Genomic DNA, 26817 nt, shown 5'->3' on the forward strand with positions numbered 1-26817 from the left:
GGTTAGGCAGATGTGTGAAATAGACAAAGGAGATTGAGAGTAAGGGGGGATGAGCTAAGTAATGTATAGAATTATTGAATTATTATATTGTACACCTGAAACTAATATAACACTGTATATTAATTATACTTCAATAAAAAGAGAATCCATTACCCAATCTCCTCCCCTCCCAAAAAGGATACTATTTCTGGGAGAGCTGAAAGTGTAAGTTTGGTAGTGTGGGGCTTAGCATGAGCAACTCCTTTTGGAGCCTATTGTCGTGTTATTAACAGTGGTCAACAGGTAGATCAACTTGGTAGGGAGTAGAGGCTGCTAGTCTGTGGTGACTATAGCTGGGTTGACTCAGCTATGCTCTGCATGGTCTGTCATTCTCCAGTATGCTAATTCAGGGTCATTCATGTAGTGAAAGCCAGGATCTCAAAGAGGGAAAGCAGAAGTGTACAAGATCTCCTGAAACCCAGTCTCAGAACTGGCACACTGTTAGAACTGCTGCTTTCTACTGGCCAAAGCAAGTCACAAGGCCATCCAGTTCAAGGAGTGGAGAAACAGATTCTTCCTCTTGATGGAAGGAGCTATAAAGTGGTATTTTAAAAAGCATGGCTATGAGGAGGGCTAAATTGGGGCTGTCAGTGCAATGAACCCACCATGCATGTGGTTTCAGACCTACTAGGATTGGTACTTCATCGTATTAAAATTCTCACTTCTCAATTGAAATGTTAATAAAATATTAAAGATAAATGTAAAAAAAATTGGGGTAATCTTGGCACATCCCGTTCATTTCCCCAGCTGGGGCAATTATTATCGCAAATTTGGTACATGAAAAGTCTGTTTTTAAAAATACTTTTGGGGGCGCCTGGGTGGCGCAGTCGGTTGAGCCGCCGACTTCGGTTCAGGTCACGATCTCGCGGTCTGTGAGTTCGAGCCCCGCGTCGGGCTCTGGGCTGATGGCTCAGAGCCTGGAGCCTGCTTCCGATTCTGTATCTCCCTCTCTCTCTGCCCCTCCCCCGTTCATGCTCTGTCTCTCTCTGTCTCAAAAATAAATAAAAACGTTAAAAAAAAAATACTTTTGTGCGTGTACCCACATACACACCCACATATGCTGGAAGTTTTAAAATGTATGTGGAGTTTTTGACCCTCTTCCCATCAAGGTGTAGTATGTGACAACCCCTCCCCTTGAATATAGGCTGATCTTGGTAACTCACTGCTAACAATAAAAATACAGTGGAAGGGACAGTGCATGACTTGAAAGTCCAAGTCATCAAAGAAGATACAGTTTCCACCCTGGCCTTCTCCTTCCGGGAACACACTTCAGGAGCTCTGGGCTGATGTGTAAAAAGTTCACTTGAAGGATAAGGACTTCCCAAATATGTCCATGTCCTAATGCCCAGAACCTGGGAATGTTTCTATCTATGACAAAAGAGATTTTGCAGATGTGATTAAATTAAGGATCACGAGATTAGGGGAGATTATCCTGGATAGTCTGGGTACACCCAGTGTAATCGCAGTGGTCCTTATGAAGTGAGAAGCCACAGGAGTCAAAGCAGGAAAGAAGAGATGTAATGACGAAAACATGAGGTTGGAATGTTAGGGGGAAGAAGTCGTGAGCCAAGGAGTGTAGGCGACCTTCAGTAGCTAGAAAGGCAAGGAAACGTATTGTCCTACAGAACCTCAGGAATCAAGCCCTGCCTTCATCCTAAGTAAATCCCAGTGTGTCCTCTGTCAGCCTTCCGAACTATAGAACTATAAGATAATTTGTGTTGTTTAAGCTAAAATAGAAAAAGTAGTTTAGCAAAGGCCACCAGGTTGAGCTGGAGAGCCCACATGGGGAGACCACAGAAGGATAGTGAGATATCCAAGGAGTCCTAGCTTTTCCAGCCCTGAGGAGGCAGACAGGTAATTGATTTGAGTCTTGAGACTCCAGCCTTTGAGTCACCCCAGTTGATGCTGAGTGGAGTAGGAATGAGACGTCCCCACCAAGTTGTGCCCAGCTGTCACTTTGTGAGCTGTATCTGTCAGCTTGGGATGCCATAACAAAATGCCATAGATTGAATGGTTTAAACCGCACAAATTTGTCTCTCATAGTTCTGGAGGCCAGAAGTCCAAGGTCAGGGTACCAGCATGGTGGGTTCTGGTGAGAGCTCTCTGTCAGGCTTGCAGACCAACTCCTTCTTGCTGTGTGCTCACATGGCAGAGGGAGCTAGGGAGTCTCTGGAGTCCTATCAGATTAAGCTCCTACTCTTATAGCCTCATTTAATCATAATTACGCCCTTACTCTAAATACAGTCACACCTAAGGTTAGGGCTCCAATGTGTGGTTTTTAGAGGGACACATTTTAATCTATAGCATAAGCAAAATAAATGTTGCTCTTTTAAGCCATCTAAGCTTTGGGGTGGATTCTGTAGCAATTATTTATTTAATGGGCAAAGTTATATGGTAAAGATAATGTACTCTTTTTGTGTTTTAAATATTTACATAAGTGCTATTGTACTTTATATTCTATAATTTCTTTTTTTGACTCAACATACTTTTGAGATATATTCATGTTTCTAAATATAGATAAATTATGCACTTTGATTGGTGCATATTACTCAGCATATAACAGCACTATATTTTATGTATAAATTCCCTTAAGCATGAACTTTTGGGTTGTTTATAGTTTTGTTGCAATTACAAATAATGCCATAATAAACATGTTTTTATATTTTTCTCATGGGCAAGCTCAGACTTTTTCTAAACTGTATTCATTGGGTCATAGGATATGCATAATCCTTTTTTAATGATATGTGTTCTTTTGATTTTACTGATGTGGCCAATTTACTTCTTAGTTCCCCTCCATCCTCTTTTTACTAATCCCTTGAGGATTGTGTAGAGGCTCCTGCAACTCTTTATTCTCACTGACAACCTAATAGTTTTAGATATTTTAACTGTTGCCAAAATGACATCATTCGTATAGGTCACTTTAATTCCTACTTCTCTTATAGTTTGTGAGGTTGAGTATCTTATGAAAACATTTTCTCGGCTCTTTTGGCATTCTTTTCTCTATATTGATTGTTTTCTTTGTTATTCTATCATGTTTGGTCTTTTTTATTTTTAGGAGCTCTTTTTGTATTTTGAACATTAATATTTTCCTCTTATATGTTGTGAAATCATGTCCAGATATTCGGCTTCTCTTTTTTCTTGGTTTACTTGTCAATAGGAGAATTTTCATGATTTGTTTTAATCATATATGTATATGTTACACATGCGTGCACGTGTGTGCACTAAACATGTAATTTTCTTTTGTAAATTGTGGATTTTGTGTCTTCTTCTTAAAATTTTTTTTAACGTTTATTTAATTATGAGGGAGAGAGAGAGAGAGACAGAGCAGGAGTGGGGGAAGGGCAGAGAGGGAGACACAGAATCCGAAGCAGGCTCCAGGCTCCGAGCTGTCAGCACAGAGCCTGATATGGGGCTCCCTCGAACTGCAAGATCATGACCTGAGCCAAAGTCAGACCCTTAACTGACTGAGCCACCCAGGCACCCCACGTTTTGTGTCTTCTTTAAGAAATATTTCCCTAAGGGGCACGCAGGTGGCTCATTCAGTTAAGCATCCGACTTTGGATCGGGTAATGATTTCATGGTTCGTGGGTTCAAACCCCACATTGGGCTGTCTGCTGTCAGCACAGACCCCACTTCAGATCCTTTCCCACCCCCTCTCTCTGCCCCTCCCCCACTCGCACTCTCTCTCTCAAAAATAAGCATTTGAAAAAAAAAATACTTCCCCGATATAATATTCTGGGTCTTCGTCTATTGTATTCTTGATATTTTCAGAACTGTATTTTCAGTGAATTCATAATTTCCACTTATTAAACAGATCAGACTGTCAGTTTCTTATGTTTTCTTGAGACTGATAGTGAGGGGCAGTGTGGAGATTTATGAAATGCTAGACAAAGAACTGGAAGAAGGAACCGAAAATTCCAAAACTCTCAACTGTATTCCCAGAGAATAATGTCCCTAGGACAAATTGGTTCAATCGGCTACAGCTTTATTTTAATGGCGATCCTTGAGGTGACATGATGTTAAAAGTTGTCTTGTTTTGAAATGTCCTTTGGGTCTGTGTGTTAGCTAAGATTTACCAGACCATTGGTATCAATTTTACCACCCTCCCTGATTATACAGTTTATTAGTTGGTAGCTGCAAGAAACTTGAAGGTAGCGTGTGAAAAACGTAAGAAGAAATAATAAGATTTTTTTATGGGGATGAGAGGAAAGGATGGGATCCTTGTAAACAGAGAACATGATATATCCCTGTATCTTGGCTCACAAGGTTTATTTCTTCACCTTTTTTCTAATATCTCAGTGGTACATATGTGTCATACAAGATATGTTCTTGGTTAATGCAAATATGTGTGTTGCAGAAGACACATGTACACAGACTGTCCTTATGTAATTTGGTCACACAAACGCAATCTGGCTACCACGCTGTCTCTTCCCTGCGTGTTAGTAGAAACTAATAGATGCGTTCTTTGTAGCCAGGGAGGGGAATGAGGGCAAAAAAGTCATATTGCCCCACTTTCCTTTCTTTCTTTTTTTTCTTTTCCTTTTCATCTGCTGTTGTTGCCATGCCTTATGTCAGAGCACATTGCTTCAGGCCACGGCTATGATAACCCCAGGGCAGGATGGGTGAGAGGGAGACAATGTCTTCAGGCTGTGGCTTTATCTTGTCTTAGGAGAGTCTGTTGCAATTGACGGCAGGCAAGCTGTTCTCCTGTCGGTGCTTTGCAGCATTTACGGATGCCTCAGGGCCCAGAGCTCTGTGCATGCATGTCTGTCACAGAACATGAAGGTTCTTCTGGGGTTGTCTTTGTGGTGTTGTGGGAGGCACAGGGGAGTGCAAATGTAGAGACCCAATCCCTATTCCTGCTTTGCCATTAACTGGATTTGTATCTTTTATACAGTGACCGCACTTTTGCAAATATCTCTGTCTCAAGGAAGTGTTCCCGAGTCACGTTGCAGTTACCACATTACTTACTGTCTCCTTCTGTAGAACATGATTTTCTCAAAGAGAGAGACTCTGTCTCATTACCTTTCCGTCCCCCTGCACAGGGTAGGCACTTAAGGAAACATCTGTTGCGGAAAGTCACATATCTGGGTCTTTGTTCTCTCTACAACTGGGGGATTGGAATCCATTAGCTGTAAGTCCTTCTATGATTCTGTGACACGTGTGTAGTTGTGATTAGGCTTTAAGTGGCTGCCACGCTTCTGCACACTTTCACATGCCAAGGGGATGCCCATCTCATGTGACAAGAGAAGACGGGACAAAGACACGGTGTCTGAACAGCGAGGGAGGCTGTGACAAGTGCTGATGGAGTCCATTTAGAAGGTGCCTGCTTTCTGACGATAGTACACATTACGCCCAGTGGTGGAAAAAGGTGCCCGGGGTAATGGGACAAAGATAGCAAGCGTTTCATAGAGTATGTACTAAAGAAAAGGCAGTCTATTTAATTTATATATTACATACAACTGTGTGTTAGCAAATTAGAAACATTAATGGCTTAACCACCGTACCAAAGCCTGTAGACTCCCACTTAAATCTTGACCTTTGACAAATGAAGACAAATACTGGTAATGTCCCTGGCAATTTCTCTGGCATGAGAATAATCCCTAATATAAGGAAGCCATTATTCTAGTGCAGAGTAATGGGCACAGAAGGGAATAAGTAGATGATATTGAACCCGGATGTTGTTTCTAGAAGATGACCTGGACCTCATTAAGATCACATGCGGAGGTTTTCTAATTTCCTGGTGAGAAGGGAATGAGATTCGTGCGTGTACACACACACACACACACACACACACACACACACACAGACAAGCACAAGCTTCAGTATGTATCTGAGCTTAAGCAAACTATTTTAGCCAGCTGTTTATTCCCTAGCATGAGCTTAGTTCATACTGCCTCACCTGAGAATTGAAGCCAAGATTCTGGTGTTCTAGAACATTCCTGTCTGGATGTGCCACGTTTCACTTGGTTTACTCAGTTTTCTTCAGAGGAACTGTGCATAAAAAGTGGAGTTTAGATATTCCAATGAATATCTTCAGGGTAGTTTCAGATATTCTAATAAACTCAATAAAGCAAGAGTTTTATAATAGGATGCTGAAATGGAAAACACTCAGCAATGGGGAAAAATGAGATTACCATTGAAGAAAAGTGCCATAAATGACCAATCACAAGTGACTTTAAAGCTGTGCAGGGGTGGGCACAACCTAACTTGAAAATCAGGTGCAAAGAGAATGGATATATTTCATGAATCACAGGTGGAAAATGAAAGTTTACAATAGTTCTAGTGAGGATATTCTTAGAGCCGGTTCCAAGTCTTGAATTTACATTTTTATGGTGAACATAACCCAAATGCTGATCTTCAGAAAGAGTGACATCATTGCTGAACAGTTTTTTTGTTGGTCCTGAGCAATGGAATATATTTTAAAACGTCTAGTTTATTTTTCTTTTTATTCATATGGTGAAGAAATTGAAATTGTTACATTGTACTTGCATTTTTAGAGAAATTTACAAGATTTTACCTTCACTTTCTTAACCTAGGAATCAATTCGGACTCTGCCTCCATGAAAAATTAACCATGGCATCTTGACCTAGATCAAGCCAGTCAGTCATCCACAGAGATTTTTGTGCAGACCAAGCAGTTGTAATTTCTGGAAACCACCAGTAGGTGTCTCCTATCAGTAGGTTTGGCCATGCAAGGGGCTGCTCTCATTTCTTACTCTTTTAGTAGTGGGCATTGTGAGAAATTTGTCCTTTGTATAATGCAGATAATCAAAGATCATTTAATATATTTCTGAAATGGGTCAAATTATTTTAATCTGAAGCCCAACTTTTCAGGTAGGGAGTTTCTAATAGTGATAGTTTTGTATGTGTGTTAATAAATGATCAGAATATTACTTCACCGGTTGAGCTGATTTATTTTGAAGTCTGACAAAATTATGATTAAAAACAAAAACTTCTTAAAGCATAAGTTGACAATATAGGCATGCAAATGAACATTTCCTTCACGAGACTTGCAAATGTGAGAAATTTCCTGGAGATCCAATCTTGAGTTTTCACTATGCATGAGGTCAATGTTTAATATCTGAAGTCTACAGGGTCTTCTTAATGGGAAAAAATACAAAAGTTATTTCTCCAAGGAAGATTAAAAAAAAAGATTTCTTTTCAGAAAATAAAATAGAGGTGCTGGGTGAAAAGTTAGCCTAGAATGTTCAGTTTGTGGCCAGGCCACTTCCGAGAGGTGACATTGTATCACTTGTACTTTCCAGGACTGTCCTCTTGTTATTGCAACCATCCTTTTAATACAGTCCTGCTTATTGACCCAACATTCATCTGGTGCTGAGCATACACTGTCTTCTGAATTCCTTCTCTCTCCAGCAAGCTGGTAGTCTGAGGGCGCATTATGTCTTACACTCCCTCACGTCTCATGTATACCCAACCTGGAGCTAGTATCCTCCTCAATTGACACAGAATGTTTCTACATTGGTTTACTATGGAATTGAGTCTTATGGATAGAGTGCTCTAGCTTGTGACAGATTTTTGGGACTTCCATAGTTTCTGACAAGCATAGTTCCTTGCACATAGTAGGTGTCATATTATTGTTAAGGAATAAATGAAGCACAAGGCTGATAGAGCAAGAAATGCATATGCTTGGGGGCACCTGGCTGGCTCAGTTGGTAGAGCATGCAATTCTTGATTTCTTGGTTGTGAGTTCAAGCCCCATGTTGGGTGTAGAGATTACTTTAAAGATAAATAGATAGATAGACAGGAACACATAACCTAATTGTGTGTGTGTGTGTGTGTGAGAGAGAGAGAGAGAGAGAGAGAGAGAGAGAGAGCGAGCTAGAGAGAAAAGAGGATATTTATTGAGTACCTTGTGCAAACCATGCCGTGCATTGCATAATAGACTTACTTAAGGGCCACCCATAAGTTCAACTGACCTCAGCTGACCATGGAAGAAATGGAGTTTAATTCTGAACTAGGCAGGTCTAACACTCTCTAGAGATCGATGCAGAGAGGGACATAGAATGGCATTCTTGGTCAATGAACTATTGAGCAAAAGAGGAAAGAATTTTGAAAATTGTTTTGGAGCATCCTAAATGAAAATTTGTACCACCAGGAATGTGTTACTTGTTCAATTACCTTGCATAGGTTGGGTTCCATAGGAAATACTCTAAGATGGATATTTTTCTGCTGAGGTTACTGGGGACACAGTCAGGATTACAGTTGTGGGTGGGTGAAAAAAATAAGATAGGGCAGAGAGAGGAGTTGAACTGAGATGCAGTCTCAACAGAGGCTTCAGTCAATCCTATAAGGAGTCCTGGAGCTGCGATGTTTTTCAGATTTATGCCACCTAAAGGCAAGGAGACCAGTCTTGGTACTCCCGTATCCACCTGTAATTAAATGTAGGCTGCCCCAGGGAAGGCAGTGACCTTGAATGTGGGGACTTTCTTCAGGTAAGGACAGTTCTCAGTTGGTGGCCATCGGGATCTGCATTCCCAAGTGTTCTGGGAGTAGTGCCTAGTGGTATATTGCCTAGAAGGGGCACACCAGGGGTGTCCACCAACGTATCCACTACCTACCCCTTCCTTTGTTTTCTCCAACCAAAGAAAAAAAAAACCCTCAGCCTCATCCATGGAGAAGTGAAATAAGGTTTGATAATCAAATTAGTTCTTCTATCAAGGGTAGAAAAGGGGACTGTTTTCTAAACTTCAACATTTTGATTCAATCCATGCCTGGACCTCAGTGCCCCATGTTAGAGGAGAGAGCAAATCAAAGGACATGGGTTTGATAGTTTAGGGTTAGGAAAATTGACATAATTGCAGGATTAGGCTTCTGGTTTGAGGGGCCAGAAGTTCAAGCTGCAGAGTTTAAGAGGGCCTAGAATACCCAGACTTTACTGGGAACCAAAACAGATGGTTTTGAAGGTGATGGGAATGGTATAAATGGGACTGTTTGGGTGGGAGGTCATGTCTGCACATGTCTTAGTGCAGTACAATAAGAGAGGCTTATGGAAATTTATGGTTCCCCTGTGTCCAGCAAGTTCACCGTAACCACACAGCTAGGGGCATGGGCACAATGGTCAGGCTTTGGCCAACCTACTAGGAGGTAGCCAGGCAGACGGAGAGTTTTTTTTGAGAGTTTCAAGGCAATGCCTAAAACTAATGTAGTATTGTGTGTCAACTATACTAAGGAAAACAAAGGTCCAAGGAAGATGTCTTAGTTCAGTCTACCATGACAAAATACCATAGATGGAGTGCCTAAACAACAGAAACTTACTTTCTTGCAGTTCTGGAGGCAGGAAAGTCCAAGATTACGGTTGTGGCTGACTGATTTCATTCTGAGAGCTCTCTTCCTGGCTTGCAGATGGCCTCTTCTCCCCATGTCCTCACATGATGGAGAGGGAGCATGAGAGTGAGTCATCTGGTGTTTCTTCTTATAAGGGCACTAATCCTATCAGATCAGGGCCTCCCCTGTATGACCTCATTTAACCTCAGTTACTTCCTTCAGGCCTCATCTCTAAATACAGCCAACCACACTGGGGGGTTTAGGGATTCAAAATATGAATTTGGTGGGGTGGTGAGTAGGACATAAATCCTCAGTCTGTACTGGGAGAGCCAATATTTCCGTGGAGATCTATCAGACACCATAGCAACAACAGCATTTGTCCCTGCCTAGACAACTGGAAAAACTGTGGGAATAAGTTGGAGCTCTGTGGTCACCAAGGGGTTCCAGGTTACTTTAGCTCTCAGGCAAAGAAGACATTAATCACTTAAAGCACAAGACTAATTCCACAGTCTAATAACTGTATACCTCAAACCTCCATAGAGGTTGTCTCAGAAGAATGGATCAGGCTAAAAGGTCCAAAGGAACAACACAAATACATAATATTGAACAAATAGTCCCTCATATAGCTTGGGCCTGGTTCACACTCTAAAAGATTTGGATGTAGAAATAGTATTGTTCTTAGAAACTAGTTTCCTATAAGGATTTGGATTTTCTATCCATAACTCTCTGCTTTGGAGATTCAGGCCTGCTGTTTCGTGAGAGTAATGCCCTCACAAAATTTCAGGGCTTCTTATTGGAACAAGGTTAGAGCTGACCCTTTACTTGTAAGAGAGTTGTGTGTAGTTCTCTCTAGCTCTGTCTCTATATTTTTGTCATTGGTGCTATGCTTAAGAAGCTTTCCTCCAGGGGCGCCTGGGTGGCTCAGTCGGTTGGGTGGCCGACTTCAGCTCAGGTCATGATCTCTCGGTCCATGAGTTCGAGCCCCGCGTCGGGCTCTGTGCTGACAGCTCAGAGCCTGGAGCCTGTTTCGGATTCTGTGTCTCCCTCTCTCTGACCCTCCCCCATTCATGCTCTGTCTCTATCTCAAAAATAAATAAACGTTAAAAAAATTAAAAAAAAAAAAAAAAAAGCTTTCCTCCAATTCAAATATCTGGCATAAAGGTTTCACAGCAGAAGCAGGTTATCTTCTGTTATTTGCATCTCTTTGGTCATCTCATTGATACTTTGTAAGGGGGTAGACATGCACTTCAAGGATTTCCGGGTGGCCATCTTGACATGGAAGGTCAGCTCAGTGTTTTTTAACAGAGCGCTTAAACTCTTTGGATCTTTCTCTTTTAGATGAAAAGAGTTAATTACATTTAATTAGACATGATTAGGAAATGGTGTTTAGGTTACCTTCCTGCTGCTCCAGATTGTCCCCTGCTCACGTCAGTGTTTGTTGGCTCTTGCAGGCAGGAGCTGGGCTTGGTGAGAAGGCGGGTGGCAGCCCGACGGATACAGAGGTACGCTGGCCAGACAACGATAGCTCTAAATAACTGCCACCCTGCCCCTTTTATTCATTCTTCAAGGTCCAGCTTAGGTTTTATACCCCAGCTTTTCCATTCTAGGCTGACTGCTTAATCTTCTAAATGGCTAGTATTTGTTAATGTTAGTATTTTCATTACAATCCATCCAACTTATTTTTCATATAGGCTCTGATATACAGTTTTTACTGTCTAGTTTTTGTACTATATAATATAGAGCTTAAATATGTATTTGGCTTTCCTATAAGATTTTAAGTTTCCATTTGTAATTTTATCATAACTCAGACCAAATCAGTCTTTAGAAATATTTACTAATTTGTGGTTGAACATGGAGACTCACGTGGTAGGAAATAACACATATAATGACTACTAACATGTACCTCATATGGTTGTACCTCAAGGAACTGTTCAGTTTTAAAAATATGTATCAAATCCTTCATACTTCTTTTACAAAAAAATACATTTTATTAACAAATTTTTTTAATGTTTGTTTATTTATGAGATAGACAGAGCATGAGTGGGGAAGGGGCAGAGAGAGACAGGGAGACACAGAATCTGAAGTACGTTCCAGAGCCTGACGCACAGAGCCTGACGCAGGGCCTGAACCTACAAACTGTGAGATCATGACCTGAGCCGAAGTCAGACGCTTAACCAACTGAGGCACCCAGTTGCCCCCAAAATACATACTTAGTATGTATCATGATACATACTTTTTCCCATGATATTTGAAGTCCAAAAGATCCTAGACTTGTGTCAGAGGATCTCGGTTTGAATCTTGATTCTTCCATTTAGCAGCTGTGTGAGCATGAACGTCAGTTTCTGCATCTAGAAAATAAGGATATTAGCTTCCTCATGAAGTTGAATGAAGGCATGATCCAATTCAATCTGAGTTTCTCCAAAGCACATCAGAAGAAAGTGACAGTTCCTTTAGATGGAAATTCAACATTTAATTTGAATTCCCTCCAACTTAAGCCAGAGTTGTTGGGGTTATAGGAAACCAAAGCCCAGATCATAACCATACAACAAGAAGCACTCAATTCAAGTCATTACTGAAGCTGTTTTGTTTTAGGAATTACTTCACAGTTGAGCTGTTGGTTTTTATCCCAACTCAGTCTGTACACGTTATTAAATCTGGAATGAGTAAGCTTGTGGCACATCTGGCAAGAGGATGGAGGCCAGATTCCAATTTTTTTATGCCTAACCTCCCTGTGAAGTTTTCCGGCGGGTACAGCAATGTGATTTTTGACTCTTAACATTGAGCCGCGTGCCATGCTTGTGGGTGGCTGTTAAGTGGCTGTCATTTCCAGTCCCCAAGGTGGGCAGGGAAATTGTTATTTTGTGTATTTGGGGCAAAAGTCCCCCCTCTTTTTGGCCCCGTGGCAGGTTTTGACTCCATTATTCCATTCTCCGGACATGGGTAATCTCTCATTGACATCTGGAAGTGTTGTGCCAGAAAAGCAGAATGTCAGCAATGAGGTTCTCCATGTGGATCTGAAAGAAGGCTTTTTGCCTTTAACTTGGGAAGTTTTTGTGAAGCTCTTTGGGATCCTTCTGGATAAAGAACCTTCTATAAACCTCACTTATGATGATGATGACTGCTGGCAGAATCGAAGTTACATGCATGCGTCGGGAGGACAATATATTCTCTTTGTGCCCACATAAACTTCCATTTATCTATACAAATATCTTTGAAAAGAGAAAGGCTGAAATGTCTTCTCTCCAGCTGGGGTGCTGTTCTGTTGTTGAAGCACAGTAAATTGGGTCACCGTCCAGCTTTGCATCCGGCACCTGCTCAGCCACACAATGGGGAAATGAGTGCTTCTATAGTGACAGTGGCAACGTGTGGCAGACCGGTGCCAGGGATCGCCGTGGACAGCTAATAAGGAGTCCAGGAGAGCCGATCATTCAGATTGCTGCCTTTGTTGCTCTTGTCTGGGAGGAAAGACATTGCTAAAAGGAAATTTATTCTTTTAACTCCTACTTTTGAACTCTTTCTGTGCTCTCTGAGGAGAGCGATTTTAAAAGGTTAGATATTGCTAGTATGTGCCAAGTTGGAGAAGGAAATGTCTCTAATGTGCAAGAATACAAGGAAGCATGGATTTTCTTTCTGGAGACTAAATGTGGTGGTCTGAGATTGATTAAAAAGGATTTGGTGGTTGAATAAATGGAGTTCTGGGTGTAGTGGAATGAGACCTTAGACATGGAGTCAGAGTTCGCATCTCGAACTCACCATCGACTTTCTGTGTCATGTTGCCTTGGCTTCCTCATGTATGCAGTAGAGGGTTAGTGTGAAAATGAAGTGAGCAGAGCACCTGGCATATAATGGGCAGTCACTGCATATTCATTAAATACAAAAAGTATCCTGTGTGAGGGAGGGCTTGCCCCAGTCAGGATAGGTGACAGTTCTCTGAGGTAACATACAAGCCCCAAATCTCAGTGTCTGAAACAGCACAGGTTTATATCTCTGTCAGTCACACTTCATGTCCACTGAGGTCAGCTGTCCTGCTGCCATGGGCATGCTCTACATGGTCCTTAGTCTGAGTCCCACTGAAGAACCACTCCCTGGTCATCATAGCAGTAGAAAGAAAAGCTGTGGAAGGATTTGTAGCTGCCATTAAATGATGTGTCCTGGAGACGATGCCCATCCTTTCAGCTTAGAGCTCACTGACCAAAACTGGTCACGTGGATCCTCCCAATTGCTAATGAGCCACTCTGTAAATCCTACTTTTGCTCCAAACAAGGAAATCCAGACTAATTTGCAAGTAACACTGATGACCTCCAAAGTGTCCACTGAGCAGGCTCTGTTAACGTATGTCTCTGCTACATACCAAAGTGCTGTTATAATTTTCTTCTTTGTTATAATATGTAATCATTGCCTTCTGTTCAAATTTTAGAATTGCAGGTTTGTTTTCTCTTTATTTTTTATTCTGATGAAACACAAGAAAACTTTGTATTTTCACAGAATGGAAATAGGGTTTTGTTTTACTTTACTCTGGGCAATATAAGGTAATGCTGCCTGGTTTCAGCTTTCTTTTTGGTCTTGGGAAGTTGTAGACAGGGATGGAACACGAGAAGATGGGGAGGGGGCAAACATATGACAGTTTCATGAAAGAATATTTTATCTGGCTAGGTAAGATCCAGTTGGACATAATTATTCTGTAGATCTTAGGCTGGTTATAAAGCTACGCAAAAAGAGGGAAGAGCTAGCTTTAAAATATCTATTGTACACTTGAGAAAAAACAGAAAGTTTATTCATTCTGTTCTTGATTCCCCCCCCCCCCTTTTGGGAATCTTTATTGCCCCTGAAAACTGACTGTGTGCTAACATATCTGTATGCCTTTAGGAATTTGAAGAAGAGACTGCAGGAATCTGAGTCTTTATTGGTGTAGTAGACACTGATAATTATCTCCCAATATCCATTTCCCCTTTGAACTTTTGATAGTAGGATTCCTGCCATCCTCTCCTGGCTTGGCTAGAGACTAAAGCCCTGCATAGCCTGATGGAGCAGATCCTCCCGCACAAAGTTACTTTTGGATGTAGTTAACAGTTGATGAGTACCAAGTATTGCATTGTCTCTCTTGCAGCTACGTATGTTGGCCACGTATTAAGCTCTAGCAGAAGTGAGCAGTTGGGATGTGGGCAGAAGTGATGGGTGCAACTTGTAGTCATGTTGTTACTACGGAAGCTCTGTAATGTCTGCTTCCCTTTCTTTCTTGTGGGTTGGAAAGATGACAACTTTCTGAAATAGTCACTTTGGGCCCAGGGGTAGAAGCGATGCATTGAGGACGACTCTCACTACCTCAGGCTGACTATCCATCTCTGAACTACTATGTGAGAAAGAAATGAGACTTCTATGTTGATTAAGCCATTTAAAAAATTTCTTTTAATGTTCATATCTTTTGAGAGACCGAGAACATGGGAAAGGCAGAGAGAGAGGAAGAGAGAGAATCCCAAGCAGGCTCCGTGCTGTCAGCACAGAGTCAGACGCGAGGCTCAGTCCCACAAACTGTGAGGTCATGACCTGAGCTGAAATGAAGAGTCGGACGCTCGACCAACGGAGCCACCCAGGTGCCTCTTGGCCATTATATTTTTGGGGTCTTTTTACTTTGGCAGTGTAGCTGGCAGGTACCTAGGAACTCTCCTCTTTCCAGGCTTAATTTTATTCATAGCATCACGTTTTAACTGATTTAATCTCTTTGTTATCATTTCTTTTTCTCTTATATTGGGGAGCATGGGGGAAGCTGGTCATTTGCTGAGTGTGAGATTTAAATTTGTACTTATTTACATCTTCTTGCACTTTTGCCCTCTTAAGTTCATTAGACAACTGTGAACAGGGTCTTTGAATTCTAGGCTGTACCTTCCTCCAAATGAATATTCTAGCTTAGACCGTCAGGTCTATTTTATCCATCCAGGCAAGTTATTTTACCTTACACAAAACCAAACTCTGTGTGATTCAACATTCTAAAGTGCAGTGAAAGACTCCCAGGGCTTAATGGCCATGTGTGTTATAAGAAGAATTCTGGAGGCATATTTAGGTATGAAAATAAGCCCAATTGGCCTTTGCAGAGCCCTATTTTCTTCATTTGGTTCCACTTCATAGTTGAATATAAGCCTGGAGTGAAGGTCTGCATTTTTAGAAATTGTGACTCGGGCATATTCTCAAGGCAGATGGACCTTTTCTAAGAAGCTGCTGCCCTGCAGGGTGGGTGGGTGTGCACAGTAAAGAGGTAAAAATCAACTGTAGCTAGGACAAGGTGGATAAAGAGCCGGCCTTCTCTGGGTGTGACTGAGGCTTTTACTTTCCACTTGGTCACTTGATGGTTTATTTAGTATCTTGAAATGGAGTAAAAATTAGTGGGCTGTTTTTCCACCTTTCCTAGCCAAAGTCACTTCTTAATAGGTAAAACAGACCTAATCCATCCCCCACCCCCACCCCCACCCCCACCTCACACAGTATCCGTGCCCTTGGTAAAATGATGGGAAATGCAGCCAGTCACCTTGCTCTTTCCACAGAAGGTCAGGCTGGGCTCTTTTAACAGCTGTTTAGATGAAACCAACTGAATCAGAGAACTGAATGCATTAGTTGTTATGGCATCTTCAAGACTAAAAGCAAATTACCAGTAGCATGTTTTGCCCCATGTTTTGGCATGCCTTGAGAAGAATTAGTGATAGCAATAAGTGGTCCATTTAAATGATTTAGTGAAAACCTGAAAGATGGATTTTTAATTGTCTCTTGACCAAAAAGAAGCCTATTTAGATCATAAAAATCTTAAAATGCCTTTTTGTAGGAATGCCTGAGGGGCTGAGTCGGTTAAGCGTCTGACTCTTGGTTTCAGCTCAGGTCATGACCTCACGGTTCGTGACATCAAGCTCCTTGTCGGGTTCTGTGCTGACAGTAAGGAGCCTGCTTGGGAGTCTGTCTCTCCTTCTCTCTGTTCCTCCCCTGCCCCTAAAAATAAACATTAAAAAAATGCCTTCTTGTGCAGTTTTGTTTTGCTCTTTTCTATTCTCTTTATTTTTATACCCAAAGAAGTTATAATAATTATATGTCAATCTAGAGTACCAGGTATCATAGCATGTGTTTATAAAAGGGGTCCATTCCACAGGCTAAAATTCCTGTCAGAGAATTCCCATCTATGACATTGTTCTGTTAAATGACTTAAAACTTATAATTTTAGAGCTGGAGCTTGAACATAGTGATTCTAAGAATACATAATGTTAATTGATTTATGACTGGCTAATGATCATAAAATAAGATACCACATTTTAGTCTTTAGCTCTGGATTGCTGTTATAAAGATGCAACTCCCATTTGTTCAAATTTTGCAGCGACTCAAATAATTTACGATGCAAGTAAACCTTTGTCATGAGATGTTACCTCCATGACAAATTTGCTTGAGTTTTGTTCACTTGTGTAAAATCTGTCTCAAACACTAGAATAGTGATAGAAATAACTCACTTGAATTACTAGGCTCATGCAAAGGAAGAATGTGTTCACTCTGGTGGCTCTGGGCAACTGTTAAAATCATCACATATCTCCTTAACTTACTGAACTAGAAAAATAGAGTAATGGTTTGGGAGATCCACAAGAATGAGTTGTATTGAAACAGTCAATGTTAAGAAACCTTGTCAGATACATGTATATAACTTCTTGCCATGATCTAATAAAACACCCTCTGACTTAAAAAGGATAAGGGGCAGTGAGGTTGGTATAATTTAATCTGACTTTAACCCCTCTAATTTGATCATAAGCAAATCTTGGCTAGCCTCTACATCAATAGATGATGAAGAGTTTCTTGAAACATCAAACGGTAATTATATCTATACTATACCAAACCATCATGATTAGGAGCTTTATACTCAAATCCCTGCTGGGCCCAGCTAGATAATTAAATAATAAGACTGTGTATAGAGAATGATGGTCATTGTGGGGAACAGGAGCATTCATGGGACCATTCCACTGTAGCCTAGGCTTGCCGTGTGGGAATCTGGGTTGAGTGAACAGGTTTTCCAGTTTTTGAGAGAAATTGGAAATCTGGGTTTTTATGTAAAATATGCTGGTTTGTTTTTATTTATTTATTTATTTATTTAGTCTTTTAAAGTTTATTTATTTTGAGAGAGACAGAGACAGCACAAGTGGGAGAGGGGCAGAGAGAGAGAGAGGGAGAGAGAGAATCCCAAGCAGGTTCCATGCTGTCAGTGCAGAGCCTGATGTGGGGCTTGATCCCAGGATCCTAGGATCATGGCCTAAGCCAAAATCAAGAGTCAGCTGCTTAACTGACTGAGCCACTCAGGTGCCCCTATTTATTTATTTTTAACATTTATTAATTTTTTTTAAAAGACAAGGGAGACAGAGCACAAGTGGGGGAAGGGCAGAGAGAGAGGGAGACACAGAGTTAGAAGCAGGCTCCAGGCTCTGAGCTGTCAGCACAGAACCCGACGTGAGGTTCAAACCCATGAACTGCGAGATCATGACCTGAGCCAAAGTCAGATGCTTAACTGACTGAACCACCCAGGCACCCCAAGATATGCTGATTTTTAAATGATGGCAAGAGTTTGAAACACTGTGGACCAGCCAGCCTATACTGATTTCAACTCAGGGGCCATAAATTTGAAGTCTCTCAACTAGATATTTATAGTGAAAATTCATTTAATCGTGCTGTTGTTTACTTTTCACTTACCTTTCAGTGGGGTGGAAATTTCTTCATGATTGTTTCAGTGTATGCCTAGGTTGGGGGTACATACATGAGATACAGTGTCTTGGCATCATTACGTTTGATCTAGTTATTTGTAGTTCTCATAGATCTTATATTTGGGAATATGAGGGTGCTATGTAAATTCTTTGATAACCTTGACTTAGGTGGGGATAGTAGGGAACTCAGAATTTGCCATAATAAGTGTGAAAAGATGCCTGAAATGAACAAGTTAAAATTCCAGTGATAGAAGTAGAATTGCCCACTTAGGAATTAAAAAAGAAACACACACCCATAATGTAAGCATAAAATAACTGATGTATGTAAAACCAATGGCCAAAATTATCCTTGATGTCATAACGACTTAGAAGCTAAATGTCATCTTTTATACATTGTGTGACCCAGGAAGGTTAGGGTATAGGAAGAGGTTGGAAAATGCCCTTATGTTCACCATATATGCTGTAACACTTGAAAGTTTATGAGCCACTTGTACCATATAACTGATCCATTTGATGTAGCCAGCATGTCTTTCTAATAGGCTCAGCTAAGATACAATACCACTTCAAGGAGGTTTAAAAAATAAGAAAAAGACGGTCCTTTCCAAAAGAGATTAAAGGCACAAGAAAGAATTCACCAAAGAACACAGATTCTGGAGCCAGAATGCCTAGGCTTGGATTCTGGCTCCATCATTTACCCCTTCTGTGTACTTATGGCAAGTTACTTAACTTTCTCTGTGCTTAAATTGGATTGTAGGTGAATCTCCAGGGCACATCCTAAGTGTTGTATAATTACTTGATATCAATGTTAATAATGAGGAAAAGCATGCTGGTTACTAGGTAATATGTGTGTGGCCCTCATTTTAAGCACTCTATAGATTGACCCACTTATTCCTCCTGGTAAGCCTGTGTGTTACCCATCATTATTCTTATTTTAAAAATCCAATACTGAAGCTTAGTGAAGTTCAGTATGGTAGAAACTTACAAATAGTTCCCACTAACTGCCTCCCTGGAATAATCTGTACTTTCCATTTTATCTGTAGAATACACATGGGTACCCAGTGCTTCCCAATGTCTGTGGCAAGGGGAGGGCTCTAGGCTCCACCACCCAAGTTGTGGGCCTGCCAGGTCAGCTGTGTGTGCTTTCCAAATTACCTATATATCTTTTGTAATGAGACCTGACCCTAACATTGATGGTGTCATGAATAGGCATACCAACGGAGGCCCATATACCTTGGGTATAAATATTTAAAGATATGATTTAAGCCAGCAAACTCTTAAGGTATGTGCTATCCTCCTTCCTTGATAAATAAATCTTCACAATGATTTGGAAGGCCAAGTTTAAATTTCTAGTTCTCAAAATCTTTGGTGTTCCATGCAAAATATGGCAGTGCAAAGAGGGCCCATCTTCGCCAGCTTCTCCTGCAGTCTTCCACCTCCTCTTCTAACCTCAAATTTGTCTCACACCACAAGGGGTCTCAAGAAGTATATTAACACCTTAAGAAGTTTTCAAACCTTGTGCTATTTGGCCAGGGAATTTCAGGGACCTTGGACCTGGAACGTGGCTTTGAAAGGGGAAGGTTGTTGCTAGATGGGCATGTCACTTTGGCTCCATTGAGGGGAACATGGAAAGAATAGGACCAAAATGTGGACTTCTAAAGCACAGGCCCAGGACAGGGGTCCCTGTTCATGTGTCTAGAAGAAGTATTGATAGTGATTATTATTCAATTCAATACTTTTCGGAGAGATAGACTGTTAGCATCCAAAGATAGGGTTATTTCTCTGAAAACTATGTTGGAATCTTTGGAAAGTCTACATATGAGTAGCCAAAACATCATTATTATATTGGATATGGGAAAATATATTAAAATATAAAATATATTAAAATTATATTAGATGTAGGAAAATATATTAAAATATAAAAAAGTATATTAAGATAGAGAAATTTCCTACATTCAGCTTGACTACCAAATGTTCTTTACCAAATCCAGGAGTTGAAAATTGTAGATGATGTATTATGGATATGATTTATTCAAGAAGATCAGTGAGTAATGCCCACCTGTGGATTCTTATTCCAAGAAATGGCTGTGTTCTATAATAAAGACTGAAACTAAATTTTCATTTATTTATTTAAGACAAAATGGAAGAAAATAGATATGATTTCAAAATTTATTTCCTGCTTGAATCAAAGTTTTATTAACTGATCAACTCCCAGCCCCAGTCTTACTGGTAGACAAGCTTCTCCTGTAACTGGCTCAGAGTCAGGTAGGTGGTAGGTTGGAAGGGTAGGGGTGAGAGAGTAGGTTTATCTTATTGTAAATATTGTAACAGCTATGCTTTATTATTAAGAACAAGATAAGCATAAAGGCACTCATGTGTAACACTCCGTAAAACTTTTAAAGTAAGTTGAATGTTTACTAGGATTACATCTTAGGTATGGATTAGTTTTCAAGAAGGGTTATGGAAATCCTGAATAAGTCTGATTATCTAATATGTTTTCTGGCTCGTAGGCTTCAAGACCAGCTTTTATACTGTAGCATTCTGTGACTCGGTAGATTGACCCTAATACCAACCTTGAAGAAAGCACTCATCATCTTTTCCTTAGTTTTGACTATACGAAAGCCTGTTGACTTTCTTGAATAATAGCATAATTTTTTTGCATACTATCTTTAGGAGGTTTTGCCTAAAAGCCTGGACCAACTAACTGAGAAACCTAGGAGAAGTGCACTGACTCCAAGTGACTTTAAGAGAGGTGGTCAAATTATAACAAAATGAAAGACCCGGAAGAAATACAAAATTAAGAGAAATTTAAGCAATTGTGTCTATGGCCCTTTGAAAAGAGAGAGGTGAACATGTTCATAGAGTTTTGGTGAAGTGGCAAAAATGTCCCGAAACTCCTCGAAACCTAAAGAGCAGTGGGTTGTGTGGGCGGAGTGCATGGCCCCTCCTGTGCTCGCTGGCGTGGAAGCGGGCTTTAGAGAATTCATATGCTGTACCCTTGCCATGATGCACACAAGAAATTGAGCTGTCTTGCCCTTGTAAATTATTATCTCCACTGATTTTTATTTTTTAAAAGCTTAGTTATTTACTTTCAGAGAGAGAGAGAGAGAGAGAGAGAGGACTAGTGGGGGAGGGGGGTAGAGAATCCCAAGCAGGCTTTGCACCGCCAGCGTCGAATGCAATGCGGGGCTCAAACTCACGAAACCCAAGATCACGACCTGAGCCGAAGGCAGATGCTTAACTGACTGATTTTTCAGTGGCGCCCCTCCACTGATTTTTCAAAATAACTTTGTGAAGTAGAAGTTGGTATCCTTAGCAGAGATTATAAAGAATATAATGCTCCCTTTCTTTCCTTTAACTTCTTCTGGGGCAGACTTCATGAAATTTTGGCGGTAACGCTTGTGAAAGCTGTGTGCTCTTTTTGTGCTGCCTGCAACAGTTGGAAACCTGAATATTGCCAAGTCAAAGGCAGCCTTACCACCGGACCAGTGTTGCTTATGAAAGGCTCTGGCTCACTCAGTCTCTTATTAGGGACCTAAAACTTCCTCTTACCTCCACCTGTGCTTCTGAAACTCCGTGTGCATATGCATCACCTGGAGATCTTGTTAAACTGCATCTTCTGTATTAATAGAAGTAAGACTGGGCTGTAGATTGTGCATTTCTAAGAAACTCCCAGTCCATGCCAGTGCTGCTGACTTGAGAGCCATGTTTTGAGTAGCAAGGACCTAGACAGTAGCTCTCACCTAAGAATAAAATGCTAATATTGAAATTCTGAAATTACAGAGAAGGGGTAGGGAAACTGGGTCTTGGAAACACAGCACTTGTTTATGAATACGTAGAGAATTGGTGACAAAACAGCAATGGATACAAAACTCCTACTATCTTCTAGCTTCGTCACAGTAACCAAAGCTAGGAGACCAGTTCTGCAGTGGATGGGAAGTGTTGTCTATGGAGATCTAAACTGGTATTAGGGAAGATGTCCCAAAGCACAGCAAATGCTTTTCACCTATGCTAGTTACAAGTAAATCCTAGGCCAAACTTCCTAGCAACTGCTAAGTGGATTCCATGTGTTCCCCTGATCCCATCCTTCCAAAGCTATAATGAAATTTCAGCATTGAACACAAACCAGAATGAAGCACCATAAAATTAATAGACTATCTCATCCATGAAGGATAGGGATAAATTTATTCTGTGCCTTAGAGAAAAGTACATTGGGGCCCATGTGCATGCTAATCTAAGAAGGGAAAACTCTGTAATCAGAGTGCATTACTGGCTGATCTTTCTTTGCTGGAACATGATGACTTGAGTCAAGGTGTTAGAATAGGTAAGAAGATGCAGCCACAAACCAGGATTGGCATGCGGGGTTTTTCCAGCCTCCTGTTTTTCCTCAGGCCATTCAGTGCGTTATTGGGCCAGCACCTGTTCAGTAATTATGAAAACCTCACATTGACAGGCTTCTGGATCATGGCATCAAATGAGTAATTGTGGGAGGAAAAAAGAGGAGTTAGGAAAGATGGTGGAGAAACCAAGACTGGCAAGAACCATGTTTCTCATGAAAAGAATATTTTGCAGGAAGGAAGTATAGAGGGGTAAGCTAGAGGACAGTTTTGCAACCAGAGAAAGGGAAATGAGAGTCAGAATTCGGTACGATGGCACTTGCTTTGGTAGGGTGAGCATTAAAATACCCTCTGTTCCATATTTTATTGACATTTAATAAAGACCAGATTTGCTGGCCCTTGCCAGAATCAATAAGTCCTCAGAAACCCTATAAGCTACACGTGCTTTATGTTTATGTTTTCCATATTTTTTGTTTTGTTTTGTTTTGTTTTGTAGCCTAATGGTTAGAAGCACTGATGTGAGAGCCAGGCCCGCCAGGTTCAAATCCTGTTTCTGCCGCTTACAAGCTGGGAAACGTGGACACATTTCCGAACTTCTTGTGCTTTAATCTCTTCATTTGTAAGATGGAAATGTTGTCTCTTCCAGTAAGATAGTTATGAAGGGCCAATGAGATAGGCTTGCCCAGAGTACTTAGAACAGTGCCAGGCACTGAGTAGGCACCATTCGGGTCACTATTATTGTTGTTGTTGTTCTTATTATTGGTTTCATCATCTTGATAATAAAGCATGGCAAAGAATCATGCTGCCACAAACAGTTTCACAAGCAAAGCCAGATAAAACAAAGAGCAGCTTGAAGATGATTTCTGACAGTGCTGTTAATTATAACATAGAGGAAACTGTTCTCCAGAAAAGCAATTGCTATTTTGATTGGTTCTTCAGTTAATATATTGCTTGATTTTTCAGTGCAACAATTGAATAACTACAGTGAGCCAGACTAAGTTATACAGCAGTGTCTAAAATAAGATTTTTTTATTCATTTCATATAAAATATGAATAGCTTTGATTCTAGAGGAGATCTAGTGTTGTCACCATTCTCTTGAAAGATTTCCGTAGCTTTCATAGTGCCATGGCTTCGACAGTTGCACCTACTTTTGCTGGTTCCTGTCGGTTAGACGTTTCCATTGGTTTGTTTAAATGCTTCATTTAAGGGAAGTGCCTACACGAAGGCCCTGCATAAAATTACCATCAGTAAATTTGCCAGGGGAGGGGGGCGGAGATGGTCTCCGAGTACAGAGGAGCCAAACACGTTTTAGAGAGGGAACAACCATTCTTTCTTGCTGTTCCCTTTTGGTCCTGCACCTGCTGCATTCTGATCACCACCATGTACAAGCCCAGAGCCTGAGAAATGCTGTCCTTGTATGCTGGGCCAGGAAGAAAAATCTGCAGCGAGAGATAGGATTGCTCTGGTGTTTATTTATTGGAGGCCATATACTTTTAATTCTGGCTTTAAATTCCGCAGCTAGAAGTGTAGTTTGTGGGTAAGGGACAGGTGAATTTCCAAAAGTGATCTCAGAAGGGTTGACTTTTAGAATCCCCGAAGATGGGGATATAAGGGGGACCTTTTAAATAAACCAAGTGCCCACAATGGCTTTATTACCACACTGCTACTTCACACTGTAGATTACACGAAGGCCTGGAGACTAATTTCAGCAACAGGCACAATTTACTAGCTATAGTGGGCCTCAGATGAATAGTTTCTTGTAAAATCAGTGGCAGCTTTATCCTAGCAGAGCACAAATAAATCAGCTCTTATTATTCCACATTCATTTAATCCTGGGACATTAGTCAGTGAGACCTTTCTGCAGCCTAATAAACAGCAGCAGCAGCAGTTTTTCTTTATGAGAGTAGTTGTTCATCCTAAATTAGAGCCCGCATTAGGCCGAGGCAGAAACTTTTGCAGGATGATTTAAAGATATATAATATGAGACCATAATAGTGTATGAAAACTGTACCCATGTGTATAAATATAGCAGGGCCATAATTTTGCCGTGCGTGGATTACTTTAGAACGTGCGGCTTATTTTATCTCTCTTCCCTGAGAGTATCCTTTGTGGCAGGTGATACTGTTATCCTGTCTCTCTTGACGTTGACTCGAGTGTCCTTTTATGTCACTTGGGAATTGGGTAGGCACTGAAGCTGCGTCCACCTTTTTTCCGTTTTACCCGGAAGAAACTTCACCAATTTCCAGCCCGGCAGAAGAGAATGCAAGGGACGTGTATCTAAACTGTGCCCCTGGCTGTTGCTCTTTGAGGGGTTGTAGCTTGAAGCAAAATCACAACCCAAGCCCACATAAAACCTGTTTATTCCAGTAAAGCTCAGGTCAAGTTTCCTGTCGTAATGTCCCTCTGTATGTGCAGAATACAACTTGACTCTTGTTGTAACTGATGATGTGACTTTATTAAGATAGGTTCACAGAAGCCTTCCACTTGTATAGATTGACCCTGCCTCACGGGTGGACAGGATTTCTAAACGGGGGAGATTACTTTTTGTTCATCCACAGCATAGATAGGACCTCAGTAAACTGTGGGCTAATTCCACGCAGGCTGTTCTTTCATACCTCCATCAGGAAGCCATCAGCTTGATAAACAATACACGTGGAATCACCAGCTCATCACAAGCAAACGAAGAATCAGAAATGAATCTGTTCACTCCTATGTTTGGTGTGTGACTCACTTTTACTATATGGGTTGAGTGTGTGTGCTAAATAGTGCTTTTCACAGTTCAGCAGGTATTAACTGAATACCCACTGCGTGGGCTCCACAATGGAATTTTGTGTACATCTGCTTTTTCGAAATGTATTTCTTGTGGTGGAGAGAAGAGGAAAAATAGTCCAGACCATTGGATCCCAGTGGAACTAATATAAAATTGAGACACATTTTTTATTTTATAGATATACAACACAGTTATCATAACCAGGTATCACTGCATTTGATCAGTAAATTCTAGCCCATTCATTTAATAAAAAGTAAAGTACTCTGACACAAGTTCCATTATTTGGAGACAATAAGGACAGAAACCACACACACAAAAGACAGAAGCCACAAACTGGGAAACACTACATGCTAGTTTTCAGGAGCTGTAGATAGAGAGTGCTCAAACTGTAGCTAAAATACACTGTAGGTAAAATGGTCTTTCAATACAGTATGTGTAGTCAAAACAGGTTGTATTTTCCCACAATATATCAATATATATGATGCTTCCTCTCAGGAAGAATTACATTAGTTTGAGGGTAGATTTCATGGATCCTGATTTTTCTGTAGCATATTACCCCTGTGTGGGTGAAGGGTTTCTGTCCAATATGAACCTCTGGCCGCAGGGTTTGGCCAATTTCAGCTCATCTTTGTGCAGTGCATCCTAGAGTGGACCAGATGATCCATATAGGACATCGAAAGACAAAGCTGTTACAGCAACTAGAGAAAGAACACCAAGGGGTCAGTGCCTTATCCTCATGTGGCAAGACCAGCACATTATTAGGCAATGATTTCCAATATAGATGAATAACTCTTTGAGTGCGGGAGATATCCTGTACTTCCTTTATGGCCTCTCCAAAGCCTACATAACTTTCGACATATGGTAGGTGTACATCGTACTGTCAGTTGATTTATTGACATAAGCTGATGAAAATTATTGAGTCACCAATCCTTAAAGACATGGTGTCTAAGACTAGTTTCTTCTACTTTTTCATACTATTCTTATGTACCAACTTATTTATAATATTTACAATAAAATTCCCTAGAACTAAAAAATTCAATAGCAAAATTCTTTGCTTTCCTGAGTACACTGGGGAACATTCTGCTCTGGGTTGCTGGGATATCTTCTCACTGTTTTACCAATTTCTCTCTCTCCTGTCTGGCTGTTTGCTCCTTCCATAGCTCTTAGAAGTTCTTCAGCTTCCATCTTCTGAGATTCCACTTAAGCAGCCTTCTTTGTACTGACTCTAAAACAACCTAACCCAACTTTATTCACGCATGTAGCCACATCTGGTCCATGGGAAAGTCTCATGTCTTGTTCTTTTTTTTTTTTTTTCTTTCTTTTTCTTTTGGTCCCCAACCAAATAAGAAAATCAGGTTCTTCCCTCATTCAGCATTCACTCATTGAACTCACCTGTCACAGAACCAATCAAGTTCTCTGCATATCCTGATACTTTTTATACCCTTATCATGGATGAGAGGTTAAAGAATCATCCAGTAGGTCCTCAGGCTGTCTTCTGGGCAAGCTCCCCCTGCCTCTAGCCTCACAGCTCCTGTTGCCATCTGCTATTATTCTCACACCTTGGATGAAACAGAGACAGGAAAACCCTTCAATGTCCTGTTATAGTGAGTTGCACATTTTCAAAGAACGTGATTTATTCAGATGGTTGTACTTTTTCTTCAGTATTCATAGA

General features: G+C 40.8%; 1 long non-coding RNA gene across 2 annotated transcripts in view; it reads left to right on the forward strand.

Annotated features, from left to right (window-relative positions):
• The window catches only part of LOC122233161, a 205785-nt gene that overhangs the window by 55628 nt on the left and 123340 nt on the right, over nt 1-26817 (forward strand). The window contains exon 1 of one of the 2 annotated variants that reach the window (XR_006210643.1): nt 10778-10828. The exons of the other annotated variant lie outside the window; for it this stretch is intronic. This is a non-coding gene — a long non-coding RNA (uncharacterized LOC122233161). Of the gene's footprint in view, nt 1-10777; nt 10829-26817 lie in introns of those variants that run through there. 2 annotated transcript variants of the gene reach the window in all.

This window comes from Panthera tigris, chromosome D4 (assembly GCF_018350195.1).
Source record: "Panthera tigris isolate Pti1 chromosome D4, P.tigris_Pti1_mat1.1, whole genome shotgun sequence".
NCBI lineage: Eukaryota > Metazoa > Chordata > Mammalia > Carnivora > Felidae > Panthera > Panthera tigris.